The sequence below is a fragment of the Lathyrus oleraceus genome, chromosome 3 (assembly GCF_024323335.1).
Source record: "Lathyrus oleraceus cultivar Zhongwan6 chromosome 3, CAAS_Psat_ZW6_1.0, whole genome shotgun sequence".
Taxonomy (NCBI): Eukaryota; Viridiplantae; Streptophyta; class Magnoliopsida; order Fabales; family Fabaceae; genus Lathyrus; species Lathyrus oleraceus.
Window position 1 is genome coordinate 218,592,783 of NC_066581.1, and position 5,830 is coordinate 218,598,612.

Genomic DNA, 5,830 nt, shown 5'->3' on the forward strand with positions numbered 1-5,830 from the left:
CAAATGGTGACAATCAGGAAGTTATGAGAGGAACCAGGTCCAAAGACAACTGCTACCTGTGGGAACCTGATCTCTCTAACTTTTCCACAACATGCTCCTCAGCCAAGGAAGAACAGGAGGTGAAGCTGTGGCATAGAAGACTTGGACATCTCCACTTACGGGGAATGAAGAAGATCATATCCAAGGAAGCAGTCAGAGGAATGCCAAAGCTTCTGATTGATGAAGGAAGAGTCTGTGGAGAATGCCAAATGGGCAAGCAAACCAAGATGTCACACCCAAAGCTGGGACATTCCACAACCTCCAGAGTTCTGGAGCTGCTGCACATGGACCTAATGGGACCTATGCAGGTTGAAAGTCTTGGTGGGAAGAAGTATGCCTACGTGGTGGTTGATGACCATTCCAGATACACGTGGATAAGCTTCATCAGAGAGAAGTCAGATACATTTGATGTCTTCAAAGATCTGTGCATAAGACTTCAAAGGGAAAAGGACAGTTGTGTGGTCCGGATTAGAAGTGATCATGGTACTGAATTCAAGAATTCCAAGTTTGATGAGTTTTGCTCATCTGAAGGAATAAGCCATGAGTTCTCCTCCCCTATAACTCCTCAGCAGAATGGAATAGTTGAAAGAAAAAATAGAACTATTCAAGAATCTGCCAGAGCAATGATTCATGCAAAGAAGCTCCCTATGCACTTTTGGGCTGAAGCAATGAATACCGCGTGTTATGTTCACAACAGAGTCACCTTGAGAAAAGGAACCTCCTCCACTCTGTATGAAATATGGAAGGGCAGAAAACCCACTGTGAAGTACTTTCATATTTTTGGAAGTAAATGCTACATTCTCACAGATCGTGAACAGAGAAGGAAGCTAGATCCCAAAAGTGATGAAGGCGTATTTCTGGGATACTCCACTAACAGCAGAGCCTATAGAGTGTTCAACTACAGGACCAATGTCCTGATGGAGTCCATAAATGTCATTGTGGATGATAAAGAGGAAGGAACCGATGTCATGGAGGATGTTGAAACATTCCTTGACAGTCCAACTGACAGTCCAGTCAAGCCTGAAGAAGTACAGGAACCTTCTCCTGAATGTGAAGTAGAAGCACCCACCAAAGTGCCATCTATCAGAATTCAGAAAGACCACCCTAAGGATCTTATCATAGGGGATCCCACCAGTGGTGTAACTACCAGGTCAAGAGAAATAAACTCAAATTCCTGCTTTGTTTCCAAGGTTGAACCAAAGAATGTGAAAGAAGCCCTGACTGATGAATACTGGATCATTGCCATGCAAGAGGAACTCGAGCAGTTCACAAGGCATGAAGTATGGGAGCTGGTTCCAAGACCTGAAGGGTCCAACATCATTGGTACCAAGTGGATCTACAAAAACAAATCTGATGAGAAAGGAGTAATTATTAGAAATAAAGCAAGACTAGTAGCTCAAGGATACACTCAAGTTGAAGGAGTAGACTTTGATGAGACATTTGCTCCTGTGGCTAGACTTGAGTCCATCAGATTGCTGTTGGGGGTAGCATGCATCCTGAAGTTTAAGCTATTCCAAATGGATGTGAAGAGTGCATTCTTGAATGGCTACCTGAATGAAGAAGTCTATGTGGAACAACCCAAAGGGTTCTGTGATCCTAACCAACCTGAGCATGTATACAAGTTGAAGAAAGCCTTGTATGGGTTGAAGCAAGCACCCAGAGCTTGGTATGAAAGGTTAACCGAATTTCTGACCTCAAATGGATACAGAAAGGGTGGCATAGATAAAACCTTGTTTGTGAAGGATGAAGAAGGCAAAATCATGATAGCTCAAATCTATGTTGATGATATAGTCTTTGGTGGAATGTCAGAACAAATGGTTAAAAAATTTGTTCACCAGATGCAGTCTGAGTTTGAAATGAGTCTAGTGGGAGAACTGACCTATTTCCATGGAATGCAAGTTAACCAAATGGAGGACTCTATGTTTCTCTCCCAAAGCAAGTATGCCAAGAACATAGTTAAGAAGTTTGGTATGGATCATGCCAGGCACAAGAGGACTCCTGCTCCTACTCATCTGAAGTTAACCAAAGATGATGGAGGGCCTAGTGTTGATCAATGCCTGTACAGAAGCATGATAGGTAGTCTGCTGTATCTAACTGCAAGTAGACCTGACATTTCCTATGCAGTTGGAGTGTGTGCTAGATACCAAGCAGAGCCCAAGGTGAGCCACTTGAATCAAGTCAAAAGGATTCTCAAGTACATCAATGGGACGTGTGACTATGGGATGCTGTATTCACATGGGTCTAAGCCTGTCCTATCTGGGTACTGTGATGCTGATTGGGCTGGAAGTGCTGATGACAGAAAAAGCACATCAGGTGGATGTTTCTTCTTAGGAGAAAACCTCATATCGTGGTTCAGCAAGAAGCAGAACTGTGTCTCTCTGTCCACTGCAGAGGCTGAATACATAGCTGCTGGAAGCAGTTGCTCCCAACTGGTTTGGATGAAACAAATGCTCACTGAGTACAATGTCACTCAAAATGTTATGACATTGTTCTGTGATAATCTCAGTGCCATCAACATCTCCAAGAATCCCATCCAACATAGCAGGACCAAACATATTGACATTAGGCACCACTTCATCAGAGATCTGGTGGAAGACAAGGTGATCACTTTGGAACATGTAGCCACGGATCTTCAACTGGCTGACATATTTACAAAGGCTCTGGATGCTACTCAGTTTGAAAACTTAAGGAGCAAACTGGGAATATGTCTCTCTGAGACCTTATAGCAACCACTGATGTTTGGGATAAATTATTTAATATCTCTGACTATTAAACAATTTGTACTAGGCTATGATTGGTCAACAGATCATAGCTATGCGGCTTGCAACAAGGGTGGATACAAGAGGGTAAGGAGACACCCTACAGAGAGAAGGCCACTGTACCTGCAGGAGTTCAAGGATGCTGTTCATGCAGGAGTGGTTCTGGATGTCAGAAACAAAATCATGGCATCTGATATGGTGGTACCTACTGTAAAGCAAAAATGGGTGATCACTTGATCGAAGCTGTGAAGCAAGATCAAGTGGATGTTAACTTGGTTGAAACTGTGAAGTAAAACCAAGTCTGGAACTCTGTCATTGTGCTCTGACTATGTTGTTGGCTTTGGCAACATTTGTGACAAAAAGGGGGAGTAACAACCACCAATACCCCTGACAAACAGAGTGGGTCTCTACAACAGACTCTCATGACAGATCTGAAGATTCCCCCCCTGCAGCTGATGTTGAAGTTTAGGTGCAACTTCTAATATGTGTGTGCTGCTATGCGAAGTTTTTATTTAACTTCCATGTGTGTGAGTGTGCTGCCACTCTGAGTGTATTAGCTAGTAGTATTCCGCTGCCATGAACTCTGTTATGGGGATCAAAGTGTTTTAGCCAAAAAATTTCCAAAGGGGGAGTTTGTAGGTGTTTAATTGGCTGCATTATATGGTAAAACACTAATGTCTTGACTGATGTCATGACATGTATATGTGACTACATTGTAGTTACTGCAGGACTAGCTAACACAGGATTATTGAATGCTGTGACATTCATACCTGTCAACAGATACTAAGGAATAGAAGTTTTGTTAGAACTTAGTATTCATTTGCAGTCTGGTTATCAAGGAAGAACCAGACCTGGCATAAGGCCTACTGACTGAATGTCAAACTGGATGTTGTGACATTCATCATTGACAGCAGCTACTGAAGATTAGGCAGAGTGGTGTTCTGCTATACTTCAGCATAAAACTTAGTTTGTTCTTCAAGAGAATAACAGAACTAACTTAAGGCCAAATGTATAAATGTTAAGTTGGACACTTTGACATTTATTAATGTAAGCTGTTACTGTAGTATGGTCATTTTGATCATGTACAGGTCAGCAAATTGTACAGTCTGTTTTCTGGAAAAACAGACTCAGTATATGGACCTTGATGTCAAGCTGAATGTCGTGACATTCGTGCCTGACAGCATATGCTAAATTGTAGGTTGTTCAGTTTTCTGTTTCAGCTTTTTCTCAGGCTATTCTTTAGGGATTCAACAGCTGAGAGAAAATCCAGGAAATCAACAACCAAGCTACATTCAATGAACCTAACAAATAGCCTATTTGTTAGCAACCTAAATGTTGAATTTGAGGGAACTTGTGTGACCTAAAATTCAGGAAAATACAGGTGCAAAAGCCCAGGTGCTGCAATATAAAAAGGAAGGCATTCCTTCATTCAGTTCTCGGGGATTTTGAAGCGTGAAGAATCAGGTGTCCATCATACTTCACTGCTGTATTTTGTGAGTCTTGTATTAGACGTATCTTGTAAGCCAAGCCATTATCAAGTAGATGATTGCTTTGGCATAGGGTGTTCATTGAGTTGTAAGTGTTGTGTCACTCAAAGCTTTTAAGCGTGAGTGCTGTGTATCTTGATTTAAGCTGTGAAGCATAATCAAGAGTTGTTTTTGAAGTGTGACTTCAAAGTGTCTTTAATATCACTGAGGTGATTGAGGGGGAGTGAGTAGGAACTCTGATCTTAGGTTAAGATTGAAATTGCATTGGGTAGGGATTAAGTGATAAGTTGTAAACGGGTGAGTTTAGCTTTGAATTGATACTACTAATAGTGGATTTCCTCCCTGGCTTGGTAGCCCCCAGATGTAGGTCATGTTGGACTGAACTGGGTGAACAATTACTTGTGTTATTTACTGCACTTACTGTTAAGTTCTGCATAATCCCTGTCTGTGCAGAATTGGATGTCATAACAACCAGTGTGACATCCAAAGTCTGATAACTAGAATTTCAATTGGCATCAGAGCAGGCACCCTGCCTGTGAAGTTCTGGGTGAGATCCAGGGAAGTTACTTTCTAGTACCATGGACAAGGATTTAGGACACTCAAACAGACCACCCATGTTGGATGGATCTAATTATGATGACTGGAAGCCTCGCATGATAGCCTTCTTAAGGTCTCTAGACAGCAAAGTCTGGAGAGCTGTCAACAAGGGATGGGAACATCCAACGAGGACTGATGAAGATGGAGTCAGTGTGCAGATTCCCGAAGAAGATTGGGACAAGGAACAAGAGGCATTAGCTCTTGGTAACTCCAAAGCCTTGAATGCACTGTTCAATGGAATCACTAAGAACATCTTCAGGCTGGTGCACCATTGTGAACTAGCTAAGGAAGTTTGGGATACCCTCAAGGTAACTCATGAAGGTACTTCCAAGGTGAAGATGTCCAAACTTCAGATGTTGACAACCAAGTTTGAAAATCTGAGGATGAAAGAGGATGAGACTATTCATGACTTTCACATGAATATTCTTGAAATTGCAAACACCTCTGGTGGACTAGGTGAGAAAATGATTGAAGAGAAACTTGTAAGAAAGATTCTCAGGTCCTTGCCTAAGAGGTTTGCTATGAAGGTCACTGCCATAGAGGAGGCTCAGGACATCAGCAATATGAAGGTAGATGAGCTCATTGGTTCTCTCCAAACCTTTGAAATGGGCTTAGGTGAGTATGCTGAGAAGAAGAAAAGCATAGCCTTTATATCAAATGCTGAAGAGGAGTCAGAAGAAGGATATACAGGAGGTGATGAAAGTATATCAGAAGCCTTAGCCATGCTTGGGAGGCAATTCAACAAGTTCATGAAGAAGATTGATCAAAGAGGTAGACCTAATGTCAAGAACATCCCGTCTGACATTAAGAAAAGATCAACTTCTGAGGAGAAGTTCAACCATGGGAAGGGAATCCAGTGTCCTGGCTATGAAGGGTATGGACACGTCAGAGCTGAATGCCCTACTTACCTCAAATTGCAAAATAAGGGGCTAGCTATCACATGGTCTG